The 16,049-nt window shown below is 47.5% G+C and overlaps 1 protein-coding gene across 1 annotated transcript in view; it reads right to left on the bottom strand.

Moving 5' to 3' along the window:
* Positions 1-15,807, bottom strand: part of LPAR2 (lysophosphatidic acid receptor 2) — a 147,763-nt gene extending 131,956 nt beyond the window's left edge. Inside the window, exon 1 of the mRNA XM_085654415.1 lies at positions 15,323-15,807. The gene's annotated coding sequence lies outside the window, so the exon portion shown is untranslated. The remainder of the gene's footprint in view (positions 1-15,322) is intronic.
* Positions 15,808-16,049: the final 242 nt, after the last annotated feature.

The following is a 16,049-nucleotide window of genomic DNA, read 5'->3' as shown; positions in this document are numbered from 1 at the left end:
GTTAATCAGCAAGTATTCCTGCAAACACAAAATCCCAGTCTCTCCTCCTACCGCCCAATCTCATGTTAATCTTCATTAAAATCAAGCCAAGCAGGATCAGCCCACCAGATGTTAAAGCACTGCTCTGGCAATGTAGACACTGCATCATTTCAGGGAAACTCTGTGTACCAATGAAAAAGAATGAGTCAGTGTATACATCACTATCAGTTTTATGTCTAAACACACCACCACATGTTTCAAGTTCAAAAGCGATGTGTTCTTGACCAGGCTATGTTCCTCCCTCCTTTGATTCCTGCAAATGCTACAAGAAGAGCAGGGATCCTCCCCACTGCTCTGGTTTTCAATGGACACTTCTTAATTTACGGTAAAGTGCAGTGAAAGGGCATGTGGGGGAGGTACTGGGATATGAGTAACTGAATGTTTCTGGCAGTGTGTTGTAGTGTGTTGCCCGAAAGGGGAATTAACGGCAATGAAAAGGGCAAAAGAAAGAAAGACATTGAGGGGGGTTAAGGAGGAACTGGTGAGTACTGGAAAGGGTTATAATAAGATAATTGATGATTGCAGGAAAAATACCGGGGAGTTGCTGTGAAAATACTAGGAGATGGTGTGGCGTGGGAAGTGAAAAGGTATACTAACAAAGTACTAGGATTTTGCTTGTAGTTGAATGGGTCTGTGTGCAGGGGCAATCCCAAAACACTGGTGTCTAGAGATACGATTTCGCAAAACAACATTAACTGAAAAATAAAATGAACTTTGTGTGAAAAACTGAACTACAACTACCAAGACGCTATGGGGGTAATGGCACTGTTGCATGCAAGCAGTGTGTTTCTACCCACTTTCACTGATAAAAGGCTCTCGTGAGCCGCCCCCAAGCTGACGAGCTTTGGAACGCCTGCACGCTATGAGTAGGATTATACCTGAGAATATTGGCAGCATGTACAGCAACCTGTAAATATTCTCTATTGATGAGGGAGGAATCCCGAAACACTAGTGTCTAGAGATACGATTTCGAAAGATGGCATTGGCTGAAAAATAAAATGAACTTAGTGTGAAAAACTGGACTACAACTACCAAGATGCTATGGGATAATGGCGCTGTTGCGTGCAAGCAGAGCGTTCCGACCCACTTTCACTCTGGGAGGGGAGTGATCGTTTTCAATACAGTAAAGAATACTCACAGAGGATCTCACCCAGAAGGGGCACAAGTTTTTGATCTGCAGAGGGACAGAGCCACAAAGCTGAGCACCACCATGCAGCAGATCTGGAAGAACTGCAGCAAGCTGACCAACAGCACCAGCTTTGCTCGCAGCAGCCCTGCAGAGGTGCGGTGCTGGGACGATGGGAGCGGGCAGCGGTCAACCCCATCCACAGTGCGAAACAGACCAGCAGGCCTGGGAGGCGCTTGAGGCTGCAGGTCCGCGGCACAGGAGGAGGAAGCGGTGGCTACAGCCTGGGGGCACCGCCAGGTCCGGACTGGCTGAAGCGGGCACCAGGCATTTCCCCAGTGGGCCGCCAGGGTAGGGGCCAGTTTTGGGACCCGGGGGCCATTTTTGTGACAGGGCCGTTTTTGCAGCATAGCTGCAATATCGGCCCCTGTAACAAAATCAGCCGAAACCGGCCCTAGCAAACAGCTCGCCCGCACACCCAACCCCCCGGGGGGCCGGCCGAGTACTTTGCCAGGGCCGGTTTTGGTTCCCAGTCCGGCCCTGGCCACCGCCATGGGGTAAGAGGAGCCAGGCAGCAGCATGGGCATAAGTAAAGGAAAAGAGTGGTGCTCGGAGGGTCTGGAAGCTGCAGCCCCAAGGGGTGTAGCCATGGGGCAACAGGAGCCAGGCATCAGCATGGGCATGCAATATGGAAATAAAAAAAACAGCGCTTGGAGCGAATGAAAACACCTGCGTTCCTGAGGAGGGTTCATAAATGAAGGGGAAAAAAGTTCCTAAATTGTTAATAAAAAGAGGGATAGTGACTTGATCCTTGTTCTCAGGGAGGGGTAAACACAGGCAGAGGCATTACAAATGCATTTCATGAACAAATGGGGAGAAAGAATAGGAGAGCTACGATGGAGCAAATGGGAAGCCTATGGGTGGGCTGAAGCCCACAAAGTAGATACAGCATGTCTCCCCTCGAGGCAGTGCATGCACTAGCTACACCCGAGACCCAAAAAAAGACGAAGGAAAGACCATAGAAGCTGACAAATAAGATTAGTAGCGGACAAACAAGTGACAATAAAGCCAACCAATGGTAATTAATAGACAGGCTCAAAACCCAATGTAAGATAACAATACCTATGCCATTCGACAGCACATGTGCAGTCTAGTGGGCAAGACCTAAAAAGCAGTTGGAGACTATGGGGTGCTCAAGTATGGAAGTTTGGAATTGGCATACAGAGGGGAACTGAAGGAGGAGGGTTTGAGACTGAGGGATGGAGGCACTCCCAAAGAGGAGTACCGGATTTAGTGAAAGGAGGCACCATCAAGGAGATGCATGATGTTCCAAATGGGAGGCGCCTTCAGCTTGAGAAAGGGGACTACTGCGAGCCAAAGGAAGGGTAAGGGATGGCGAGGCAGAGGCATGCTCAGGGACAGTTAGGAGATTGGGGAAGGGAGGAGCACTCAGTGAGGGGCATGAGGTAGGGTGTGACTGTGCTATCAAATATCGAGCTGAGATTGGGGTGCCGCCAATGAGGGGTGCAAGCCTAGGATCGTGGGGGATCAATTATGGAGGGACTAACAACAAAAAGTATGTTTTTTGAAGAAGCTAGCATGAATGCATAGAGCAGACCCCCTGGAGGATCTGGTGACATTCTAATACAAGCCCTGACTGTGGCAAGCTCCTGCTTACACACACACACATACATATACACACATACATACACACAATCACACACATATACATGGCAATCATATCCTTGCAAAAATAAAAAATATAGAATTTAAAACGCGAGCCATTTTATTAGAACAGAACGCATACTTTCTCACAGGCACATACAATTCGAGATATAGTTCAAACACACAAAGATGCCTTAAAAAAAAAGATGATGAATGGAAAGAAAAAAGTACTGGCAAAGTAAAGTATTGGCCCACGAGCTCTGGCACTGAAGTGTACTTCTCTCTAGGATGCTGGTCGTGTGTGATCATGGAAAATGCCATCACTCACTACACAGACAGCGATGTTTAAAATGGGATCACCCATTTCCTCATGATGTATGCCGTGGTGAATGACAGTAAACTGTGAATGAAAGCTGCACAGACTGATGGATGATGGGATGACCAATGGCCTTTCAATGATTGTATTTATGTATGTATTTTTAAATTTATGAATTATTTTGTATACATAAGACTAGCGAGACAGCTAAAGCTGTCGTCTTTAGAGCAGACATACAAAAGGGTCCTATGGTGTCAACACAGAATTAAGCGAAATTATAACATTGGAATGTTGAGAGCTCCATTGAAGACAATGGAGTAGCTCTGGACTTATAATAGCTGGTATAAGCCCGGAGCTGCAATATTCCAATGTTTATCGTCATACTTCTCCCTTTTTAATTTAGAACATTCTACCCTTGGTGGGTGGAATGTTCTGATAGTTTTATAGCCCTTCTCCCTCGGGCTACACCAGTTGTTAAAGTCTCTCATCCTCGTTACTGGCTAGAGCCGAACTCGGGTTATTGGCAGGAGCCGAACTCGGGTTCAAGGCCTTTAACAACCAGTATAGCCCCCGGCAGCGGGCTATAGTGTACATCAGGTGAAAAGCACATATGCATAACCAGGTGTGTCGTATTAAAAAAAAAGTTGCAAGAACAAAGTACCCACATGAGAAGCAGCCTCAAACTCTGACGCACAGACTGGGTGGAGAAATGCCAAGTATGCAGGTAAGATACTAGCACCGGAGTCGGTGAGGGAGAGCCCACATGGGCACCAGGTGAACAGGTTTTGGGTCCCAGGGTGCATGGCTCTGCTTCTTTAAGCTCGCTGTGTATTTGTTTCATCCTTCTGAGGGAGAAAAGATGTATCCAACCGGGCAATTAAGAACACACTATATATTGAGCATTTGAAGATATACCCGCTGATTGGTGTGTGCGCTATATAGCAATTGTTAGAAGTGCACTTCTAAGTGGCTTCCAAGTGCAAACCTTTACAGGCAGTCCCAACTCCCACACATACATCCAAGGAACAGTCTGGAAATTGAAATCTAAGAAGACATACAACAAAGGCAGCTTCCAGAATCTAAAACCCAAGACATCCAACCTATGGACATTTTAGCATCTGCTGAAGACATTACGTCTTGCATTGCAAGCTGGTCCAATGCTTTTTTTGCGAGCATACGATGCAAAAATACAAAGAAAAAAAAAGAAAACACGCGGTCGCCTAAATGTGGTAGCAATATGCTTGTAATAAATATTTTAACACATGGACTACTGCATACAGTTTTACTGGAATAGCACAGATACTTCCTAGCAGGAAGGTGTGCTTAGAATAGGTATGGAAACCCTTTAAAATTTTAATGCACATAACAGGAAAATATGACTCTTATTGGTGTCAAAAGGGCATAATTTGCTCCGAATTACTATAACCGTAAGAAATAGTGTAAACAGACATGGGTGACTACAAATTTCAAAGGGATGAATGATGGAAAGTAAAAAAAGCACACATTGGGTAAAGTGTTGGCCACCTAGCACTGGCGCTGATATGCACTTCTGTTTAAACTATTGCTGATGCTGTGAGCTGTGGTTGGTGGAAGCAAAGCAGTAAAGACAGCTGAGCACATCAGTGGATTAAGGTGTCTGTGTGTATGTACGTGAGTGTATGTTTCTGTGACTGTTTTAAAAACAGATGTTTCTGTTGAATAAACTAAAAGTCCTCTCTAGACATACCCACATGACAAACACCTAAATCTTTCTCTAGCCCAGACCTAACACGCATTGGCAAAGCCAATAGGTCTCGCTGATGCAAGATGTATTGGCTATGTCAACATTTGCAGCCATGTGAGAGTCTCTGCACCAGCTAATCATCCTGTGATTCTGTACAAATTACTGTAATAATCTGCTCCTAAAAAGCATGAGGCTATCTATATTGTTATTGGTGCTTATGTAAAAGCATTCCGGTTGTTGGACCCGGCCTCGTGGCGTGGCCCATCCAGACCCGTAGCGACACCAGACTAACCTCTACACCCCACACGACCCTGACTAACGTAGCCTACCCGACCCAGCACCCTGAAGATACCCACGTCCTCCCCTCCATCTTCCCAACACCGGGCACCCTTCCCCTTCCATCGGCCTCGCGGCCTCCAGTGACCCGACCCAGCACCCCAGATGGCCGCCCTCGACCCAAGCGCAACCCCGGCCTAGTCGCGCCATGCCGGCTGGGGGGAGAGAGAGCTCCTGGTGAGCAGGAGAGGGAGGAGTAGTTTCATTCACACCTGGCCTCATCCCAAGAGATGGTTTCGATCGCCCCTCCGGCCCCCCTGAGGGCTAGCTCCACGCCTGCTGCGTGTCTGGGATCCCTCCCGACCCCGCTTTGAAAGGATCAAAGGGCCGCGTGGCAGGAACCCCCAACAGACTACCCCCAGGCGCTAAGACCGCTGCCCGTGAGGGCTCCGGACATCAAAGAGGAGTCACCTATAACAAGGAGCGCTCTGGGACCCTCGGCAGTTGAATCCTGGAACGAAACGAGCCCTGCTGACGTGGTCGCGGCTGAAGAACATCCTCCCAAAATCCGACGGAACTCTTGGAACCTCAGTGAGCCCTGCAGACAGCGTCTCGGCTCCACCTGGCAGAGACAGACTTCTGCCTAAGAAACATCCGAGCCCTGCTGACGTGGTCGCGGCTCACCTTGCACCCTGGAGAACTCTGAGCCCTGCTGAGCGACTCGCGGCTCCCACTCGAGAGACATTCCGGTCCGGCTGGGCCCCAAAGATCGTCTCGTATCCCCCGGCTCGAGGATTGAGAGCCATGCGCCAGATACGCTCCCGCATTAACCCAGATCATAAGACTGTCCTGCTACCCCTACCCCAAACGAGACTTTTTGAGCCCTTGCTCTACTTGTACATACGCCTCTGCGGATCATAAAGTTCCTGATATTCTAGATAAAGCATACGTACTCCAGAATCTACGGTGTGGTGTCTCTGTGTTGCATGGTGCTAAATCAGCGTGTACGATCCTAGGTAAGAGACCCAGCCCTGAGGGGGTCTCCGGTCAGTGCTCGGCTACTTCTCCTGGAAAAGGTGGGGCGCAGGGTGGTCAGGTACATATTCTGTCCTTCCCTGAGGCTGGCCCTTCTAACACCGGTTGTGTTCCAGCTACATAAAAATGCAAACATAGGGAGTGGTTGAAAATACTTGAAATGGGATTTGGTGTAGGCAGGAGGGAAAGAGTAACAGGGGCAGTAGAGACGCTCACAAGGTAGGCAGCAAGACATTAGGGGTCAGGTTCGAGCTAATAAAAATATCCAAAAAAGAAGAAATAGTATCTCAATCACAGCACGAGCAGTGAGGGACACTAATAAAGTTTCATCAATATGTACTTGATCCATGCTCCATACACAGAGCAGGAAGTGACGTGTCACAAGTTCTGCCGAGTTAGAAGGCAGCAAAGAACAAGCATTGGCATAGCCAATAGGTCTCGCCTTTGGGACCTTATAAGTGTTTAGCCATGCAACAGTTGCATAACTAAATACATATAAGGTCCCAAAAGCAAGACCTATTGACTATGCCAAGCGGCCGTGCGGCCGTGAAAGTGATCGCGATCAAACATCAAAGCGGCCGCGAAATGAAAGTAATCACGGTCCAGCGCGGTGCGCGCGCCCGCGCACATGCACTGTAGCTCTAGGCTGGCCTGGTAGCACTTTTTGGAGACCTCTCAATAAGTCTCGCCAGACCAGCGCATGCGCTGGGTCAGGCGAGACCTAAAAATGATTATGATGGCAATAAATGGTAAGTGATGGGCCGCCCAAAACCCCTTTTTATGAGAGTTTTTTTTATTAATTAAAAAAAACAGGAGATACTAGCCACAGCAACACCTTAGGCGTGCTGCCTGCAGGCTCGATCTATAAAATAGTCAACCTAGAAAATGCTTTTGTAGCTTTCAAAATGTGTATATTTTTTACTCTTTGATGTTGGCCCAACACCTTTTTGTAACACAAATATCTCAAAAATGATTAACAGAAGTATGGAGAATTGACTGGTTGGATTGGTTACACAGAAAGAAAGGCATCATGTCTCAGAGCTTGGCCATAAGAAGGCAAAACAAATGACCATCCTGTCAAGACTGGCGAATGGGTGGAATGTTCAGAGGAGGAAGATTTCAACAATCATTGGCATAGCCAATAGGTCTCGCTTTTGGGACCTTATAAGTATTTAATTATGCAGCACAATATCCTTGGTGCAACAACATCAACTGTTGCATAGCTAAACACTTATAAGGTCCCAAAGGTGAGAACTATTGGCTATGCCAATGCTTGTTAATCTTTCCTATGCTGCAACCCAACATAAACTAGTCGCGTATTCACTCTTCCAACAAGCCTTCAAACTTGCAAGTAACACCCAACTTACACAAGGTTGTGACATAAGACTCAATGGATTCCTGTGCCCTTTGCATACGTCTACCGAAATGGTAGCGCTCCAAGATCGTAATCACTTTTGGTAGATAGTCCATAAACCAATTTAGCCAATCATATCTCAAACTCATTAAGATTGTCAGTATCACTTCCAATTAGGTCAGGTAAATGTTCAAGGACCTCTTGACCTTCGGGTCCATAGCAGTGCAGCAACAAAGAAGTCTTTCTCCCAGCACTTAGTGAGACACTACACACAAATGCGTAATTCATAAAGACCATTTTACCCATAGACCACCTAATGGGTGGTGTTCCTGGATTAGACAAAAAGAAGGGTGGAGGCATAACATTCTGCATCTTTAAGAGGAATACAGTAAATAGATACCAGAAGCAAAGCCCAGGACCTAAATATCAGAACGCCAATGTGTGATTTTCACACCTTAGACAATAAACATACCCATCACCCCGGAGTGCAGTTCACACCCGAAAATGACCTAAAAATTTCAGCTTACTGTCCTAACACTAAGAGACAAAAGTACATGCTTATTAACTAGGTATTCTTGAAGTTAAGCATTTATGAAAAATTAGCCACTCAAACATTAAGCGATTAAAAATGTTTTAAAAGAAATGGTGCGCGCATCACCATTGTAAATCCACCAGCAGACACGCAGTAAGAAAGATCGTAATATCACCATTCACCATAGTTCATAAAAAAAGACCAAAATGATATGCAGTAATGCGCCTTGAAGACTCTGTTTACATTTCCCTGCATTCAGTCTGAGTACAGAGATGGCAGGGGGAAGAGGATAGACACCTAGCAAGATCGAAGAACGAGAGAAAGTGGGAGGGGGAAGAGGAGGTGTCGTGCAGAGAGAGGAAGATGACGTGCAAGAAGAGGCAACGATAAGCAGAGGTAGGCGCCGAAGTCGAGAACATGGACTAAGTAGGCAAGAGATATGTAGGAAGAGGAAAGTAGTAACAGAAGGGGAACAGTCAGGCGACGGAGGGATGCAGGGTGAGAGTAGTAGTGGATTTAAGGTGGGGACAGGGAGGTAGAGAGCAAGAAACGGGAATGAAGCACAAATGAGAACACAGGAGAGGGCAGAAAGAAGGCAGGTAAGGTAAGGTAAGGCTCAGAAACGGAAGGGGGTGTCAGTGGATGAGCCAGGAGGAGGTTGCGAGATGGGAGAGAGGGGGAGACAAGACAGGGAGAGTGAAGGAGAGAGGCAGGGAGTGACTCGGTGCTCACAAAGCTCAGAAAGACACTGATCCGCTCCTACCTGAACAAGACGCGCGGCCGCCAGACGCGCTCTGTGGTGGGGGAGGGGGAGGAGGAGGAACGTTAAAGGCGAGGAAGACGGAGAGGGGAAGGCGGAGCGAGGCGAGTGCGCTTGTGCGCGTAACCGCACGCTCTATGCCTCACTAAAAGCTGTGGTCAGGCTTTTTGAAGCCCACTAACCAAGCATTGGCACAGCCAATAGGTCTCGCTTTTGGGACCATATAAGTATTTAGTTATGCAGCACAATATCCTTGGTGCAACAACATTAAATGTTGCATGGTTAAACACTTATAAGGCCCCAAAGGCGAGACCTTTTGGCTATGCCAATGCTTGTTTATAATGTGGTGGCACCTTGTAAGTGAGATCCAATAAGAGTGGTTGTTCAATGCAACGCTTCCGCAACGAACTCCGGTCAATTCTGTGATGACTGTCGGAAGATGAGCCACGGCAACAACCAATCGAGCCACCTGCAGCACCCAGTGCTTGACATGGATGTCATTTAAGGGTCGCTACTGCACACTTACCATTCCCCTTGTGACCCCTTGCACTGTCTTTGCGACCCCTAGCGTCAGCAGTGGCAAAATCAGTGGCAGGAACAGAAGCAGCTCGTCCTTATTGATGTGAGTGGGGGCTTCACTCACCTCGTTTTTTTTGTCAATTTCTTATTATATTAGTAGTGAATAACATTACATTATTTGCAAATAGCGAGAATATGACTTTCCCTGGCAGCTGAGGTAAGTAAAAAAAATGCTTTTAAATGTATGTATGTTGTGTGCGTGCTTGCCGTTTGAGTGTGTTTATGTAAGACAGAGTGTGTGTATGTGTGTGCATGTGTAGGCAGAGTGTGTGTGTATGTGTGAATGTGAGTGCATGTACAAGCATATGTATGTGTGAGTGAAAGTGAAGGTCAAGGGGCATGTGAAGCACCTTCCGCTACCTCTGGTATTTTGGTGAATTGACGTCCAACGTGGTGGATGCCTGCTGATGACAGGGAGAGCATCATGGTACCCCAAATTTTGGAGGTCACTTCCCTTTGGATTGATGGTAGCTTGTAATCTTTACACACCCCTGGCTGATTCCTTCACTCTGGAGCTCCAACAGATTGCAAAACAATTTACCACTGTAGTAAGAGAATCCTCTTTGAGCACTGGAGTGTGCCCAAAATTCTAACATGGGCTTCCCTTTTCAGATTGTGTTGTCAATGGATTTAGTTTGTTGTTCTATCTCACCCATGCTCACAACTGCACAGGGCAAACAGGGTTTGATCTGACAAGACAAACTTCTCTCAGAGATGTTCAGGGTTCTGCCATGTTTGCTTTGTGACCCATTTGGAGCTTGTTAGTGTGATGGGTTGCAAGCTGCGATGATGTCATAGCTGGTGAGCTGGTAAAATCAAAACCAGGCTACTTGATGGCAAAATACAGAGCTTCCTGCCAGTGTATCTTTAAAATGTTCGATGGAAACGTGTTATTGCCCACTTCTGGACAATCTTTGAATTCAAGAATTTCCCCAGTGCCTCCACAACCTGGCCACCACGTGTTTGAGCCCAAATACACAGCAGAAACATGCCGGCAGAAACATTAATTCTATCAATGCCCCACTAATGGAGCAAGCTGGCAGCAACTTTAGCCCTGAAACCCTCCTTTTCAACAAGGGTGGCAGAACATGAACATGCCACGCAGATCTTGCGACCAACCCCCTCAAATAACAAGTGTCATCCTAAAACCCATTGCACATCAATAGAAGGCTTCTAGCTAATGCGGACCAAGCAGATAGACCACCCTCCACAGTGCCCCTGCATCTGCCAACACTGAGACGTGCTTCGACCAAACATTGGTGAAGACACTATTTCCACCTGCACTCAGTCTGATGACCTAAGTAGTGCTGTGAAGTGGCATTTTCTGGCACCAGGCTACAATTTAATAAATACTGATAAAGCACCAATGCACCAAATCAGTGATGCAGAGATCTTAAGCAAATGTACTCAGTAACCCGAAGTGTACTGCTGGAGGTCAAAAAAATCAGGTTTGGCTAAATGACTCTAGGTGGCAATGTGCCCAAAAAACGCGAACAACTGTGTACCCACCTTCTATCCATGTCGCCGTCGGCCTCCATGACAAAACAACGTCGTCAACAAAGAAGAGAAAAACTCGCCCAACTGGAAAAAATGAGTGGGCTCAGACAGTAAACCAGCGTGCAAATTGTGTGGTGGGCACCTTTTATCATTGCACATGTGAATAACATTTTACCCAAAGTGCTCTCCGTCCATTAATGGAATCTTTCACACCTAATTGTATGCAAGAAAGAGGCGCAGACGAGCGGCTGTTTACAAGGAGTGGGCGGGCAGATCATGAGAGGCCACAGGTGCGTTTTAAGAGGAGTTATGACATGAGAAAAATATGAAAGACTGATGTGGAGAGGAAGAAAAAAGGGTTTCTGAAGGCAGGAGGAGGGAAAGGAAAATTTCACAAGCAGCACAGGCAAGAGTTGGCAGGAGAAGTGGTGACAGAAGTCCAGGAGATGAGTGGGTTGTTGAAGAGAGAAAGTAATATTTTTATAGAGCACCTTGGACTGCAACACAAAAAATACAGGGGTGGAATAGAGGGAAAGGCAGAGAAACAGAAGTGGGGGGAGAAAAAGGAGAGACAACAGGGAGAGACAAACAGAAGGGGGGAGCAGAAACAGCAAGCGGGAGAGCAACGGAAAGGAGAGAGAAAACGAGATGGACAGATGCACCTATTACCTTAGTGAGGCAATAGCGGGGAAGAGCAACAGTATAGGACTAGAGAAACCAGCAGTGAAAGAGACGCAAGGTGAGTGGGAGAAGCAGTAGGTTAAGAGAAGTAGGGGGAATGGTAGGAAAGAGAAAACAAGAGCTGACGCTGAAGACAGAATTAAAGGAAGAACAGTGGGGGAAGAAACACAAGAGAAGCCCGGGAGTTGTATGCGAAAGTGAAAGTGATCGTGATGCACTTAATGAGGCCAGCAGAGTGACGAGATCTGTGGTGGGGGAGGGGGAGGGAATTGAAGCGTGGAGAGAGGCACGCAAAGCACGCGTCCGCGCGCATGCACTCAAGCTCTAGGCCGGCCATGGCAGCATCTGGTAGCACTTTTTTTTAACCCCTTTACTAAAAGTCGAGCAAGCAGCGCATGCGCTGCTCTAGGCTCGACCTAAAAAGTAGTCCCTTTTACAGTTGCTATGATAGAACAAGTGGAAGGCTTCATGTATTGGGGCGCTGCTCCGTGGGAGTGAACTGCAGATGAAAAGGAGGGACAAACAGTAAAGATTAACCACCTGGAAGCAATAATTTTTGAAGGACACTGAAAGAAACAAATGAAAAGCAATGGGCACAAAGTATATACAACATGTCTCTAAGTCGACTTAAAAAGGACATTCTGTAATCTAATACCCACCAAACATCTTGACTTTCTTGAAATTAAAACCCAAGGAGGCATCAACAAAGGGACATTCTGAAATCGAAGGCTTCCAGTAAAGAACTGTTCTTTGATCTAAAACCCATGAAGACATCCAATAAAGGGACATTCTATAATCAAAACCCAAGAGGACATCTAACAAAGAGCTATTCTGTAACCTAAGGCATACAACAAAGACATTCAGTAACCTAAAATCCAAGCAGACATTGAACTAAGGGACATTCTGTAGTCTAAAACCCAAGAATCTATCCAACAATGGGATATTCTGAAATCTAAAACTGAAGAAATCATTTGACAAAAAGGACATTCTGTAAGCTAAAACCCGAGAAGGCATCCAACAAAAGGGGCATTCAGGAAACTGAAATCCAAGAAGACATCCAACAATGGGGCATTCGGGAAACTGAAACCCAAGAAGGCATCCATCAAAGAGGCATTCAGGAAACTGAAAACCAAGAAAGCATCCACCAAAGAGGCATTCAGGAAACTGAAAACCAAGAAGGCATCCAACAAAGGGACATTCTCTAATCAAAAACCCAAGAGGGCATCCAACAAAGAGCCATTCTGTAACCTAAGGCATACAACAAAGAAATTCTGTAACCTAAAATCCAAGAAGACGTTGAACTAAGGGACATTCTGTATTCTAAAACCCAAGAATCTATCCAACAATGGGCTATTCTGAAATCTAAAACTCAAGAAATCATTTGACAAAAAGTACATTCTGTAAGCTAAAGCCCGAGAAGGCATCCAACAAAGTGGCATTTAGGAAACTGAAACCCAAGAAGGCATCCAACAAAGGGGCATTCGGGAAACCGAAACCGAAGAAGGCATCCAACAAAGGGGCATTCGGGAAACTGAAACCGAAGAAGGCATCCAACAAAGGGGCATTCGGGGAAACTGAAACCCAAGAAGGAATCCAACAATTGGAAAGTCTTTAATTTAAAACCCAAGAAGACAGCCAAAATGTGGGGAAATCTGTATTTTACACCCCAATAAGGCATCCAACAACAAAAGCATTCTGTAACCTAAAACCTAAGGCACCCAACGAAGGTACATTCTGTAATCTAAAACCAAATAAGACACCCAACAAAGGGACATTTTGTAATCTAAGGCATCCAACAATGGGAAAATCTGTAATCCAAAACTCAATAAGACATTCAACAAAGGGCCATTTTATGATCTAAGCCATCGAACAAAAGGATGTTTTGTAAAGTAAAACCCAAGAAGGCATCCAACAAACACTGCAACCTAACTCCAAGCAGACATCTAAGAAAGGGACACGCTACCTCGCTGTGGTGTCTGTTGTGGTGATGTGTTGGGGCTGGATACCTCCTTTACCTGACGGCTCTATGGCATCCCCCATCACTCATCAATTAGCATCTACCCTTCACAGGAACATCAGGCTCCCCTGGCAAGTCAGGGTCACCCTGACATAGTGGGTAATCTGGCATTGCCAGAGAGCTGGTTTGACAAGTCAGTGTGTGAGGCGGTTTTTTGACTGTCTGGGGGCCTGCTACTACTTTCCATTTCTATTCTATTGCCACAAACACTGCGTGTGTACAGCGTGCGTGTAAGAGTTCAAAATCCACAAATTGCAGATGTAGGCACTTTTTAGCTAGCTGATTCACTAATCGGAGCCACTTTTATTTTGGTGCACAGGCTCATTTTATGTCCCGGTCCGACCATCTGGTACCGCTTCTGTGAATGTCACTGTGTGGCATCTCAACTCGAACTCTTAACACGTGGCCTCCACTCAGGCCATCGTCAATGCACTACTTTTCTCCTAAGGCTGACTTCCGGTACTCTGTCTGCTCAGACCGTCTGTACTAGTCTCTCTTCTGACACTGTCGAAGCTTGCCCCCCTGCACCAGCAGCGACATGCCCATTTCCATTACGCTTTTCCAGCTTCTACCTGTATACGTCAAGTTCCGTAAATGTAACGTATGCTGTAAGTCCTCAGCTGTTTTCCAACAACATCATACTGAACACTCGAGAGGGCAGTCTCACAGCAGAAAAGATAAAGACGGGATGGGCACAGTCTGAACAAACTTCTAACGCACCAGCACAGCAGTGAGAACAGTGGGGGCGGCGTGAAAACCTCACAGTGCAGAGTAGAACAAGTTTCACACACACCAAACACGCAGACACTCGCTAAAGTGCTGAGACCACAGAGTTCACTGTCAGAGACAACGCTCGCTTACCTCTGCCTGACACACGCGATTTAGAGTAGAGCAGCAACGTTTCAAACCGGCACATGCACTCCAGTTTGATCCCCCCCTCTTCTTACTACTAAGTAGCCCAGCAGCCCTGAGCAGACCCCCTCCCACAGCCTTTCCTGGGTGGTCGCTAGCTTTACCCGGCACTTTGCAGGAGTATAGAACACAGAGGAGTGCTGGGCCCGCCCCTGCCGCTGTCAGTAGTTCCACCTGGTCTCCAGATGTACCCCTTACTCGACAGAACTCATGCCTGCCAACTCACACGGTGCTGCAGTGTGACACACGATACCGCTCCCATCACACGGTCACTCGGTGAGGAGCCAATATCACACGGTGGCAGGGAAACGAGCTTTAAACCACAGTAAATGGTGCTTTCAGCTCGTTTTTCTGAGGCTTTGAAAAGCCAACGTCCATTAAGAGGTGTGAAAACACCCCAGGACATGGGTACCAGCCTCAGTCAGTGAGCTATTTTTAGGGTGGGGGGGCGTGGTGGGGTTCAAAAGTGGCTCTTATGTACTTTTTGGCACGAGTCCCCGCCCCCTCCTCACACAGCAAAATTATTGTGCAGTTTGGCAGGTATGAGAACTATACAACAGAGGAGCGACAGGCGCAAATTATACCTCCTCTTGCTTTTTGGTCAGATGGTCTCTGGCTTCGCCCGTCACTTGAAATTCGCAGCACAACTGATGCCAGTTGGTCCGTGTGGTCTCCGGCTTTACCCCACACTTGTCAACCCTACAGGAAGGAGAGCCATACCCTGTGAGGGTCGGTCAGCCCGTTGGGTGTTGGAGCAACTGCTGTGCGGGAGCCCCGGGGCTACAGGTCATACAAGGTCAAGGCACTTACCTGAGGCGAGTGAAGCTCCTGCTGGTCTCCTCTAGTGTCCCCGCTCCTCTGTGCCAGACAGGCTCCTGCAACCCTCCGACCCCCCAGTCATGCGGACTCCGGTACTGAGGGCAGACCCCGCGGTGCTCGGATCCGCAGATGGGCTCTGCTGATCCGGGTCAGGCTCGAGGCTGCTCTCTAGAGGTCGGTTCTGAAGTGACGCTCTCCAGGGTCTGAATACAACCTCCTGGTGTTCCTACTCTCCAAAGGACACCCGGGCACCTTCGCAGGGCGGACTCCGAAAGCTCAATCCCAAAGTTCGTGTCCTAAGTTCAAATCCACATTGGACCGGGACCGGATCCCACGCTCATGATCCGCGGACCTCGGACGTGAAAACTCCGCTGCCCTCAGTTCGGATCCGAAGCTCTGCTCGCTGCGCCGCTCCCAGGTCCCAGGCTCCGGTTGGGCTCTCCTCCTCCCTGTCTCCGCCGCTCTGCTCACCTCCTCCCGCCCACAGAGGGGAGGAGCCACGGCCATCCGAGGGGAGGTGCCCACCTGCACCGCCCTCGAGCTCACAGACGCACATAAACTCAGCATTACTACACAGGTTAGTCCACAACGTGTACCACAACTGAACGCAGAGCATAACTGCAAGCTTAGCAAGAAACATTCATCAGAAACAGTCACACTTACCAAGTGATCCCATGTATGTGAGACTCCTGCAGCCCATTCAGAGGTGGCGGAGCAG

The sequence above is a fragment of the Triturus cristatus genome, chromosome 4_1 (genome assembly GCF_964204655.1).
Source record: "Triturus cristatus chromosome 4_1, aTriCri1.1, whole genome shotgun sequence".
NCBI classification, from domain to species: domain Eukaryota; kingdom Metazoa; phylum Chordata; class Amphibia; order Caudata; family Salamandridae; genus Triturus; species Triturus cristatus.
Note: the sequence above shows the minus strand (reverse complement) of the source record. Positions and strands in the feature narration are given on the sequence as shown.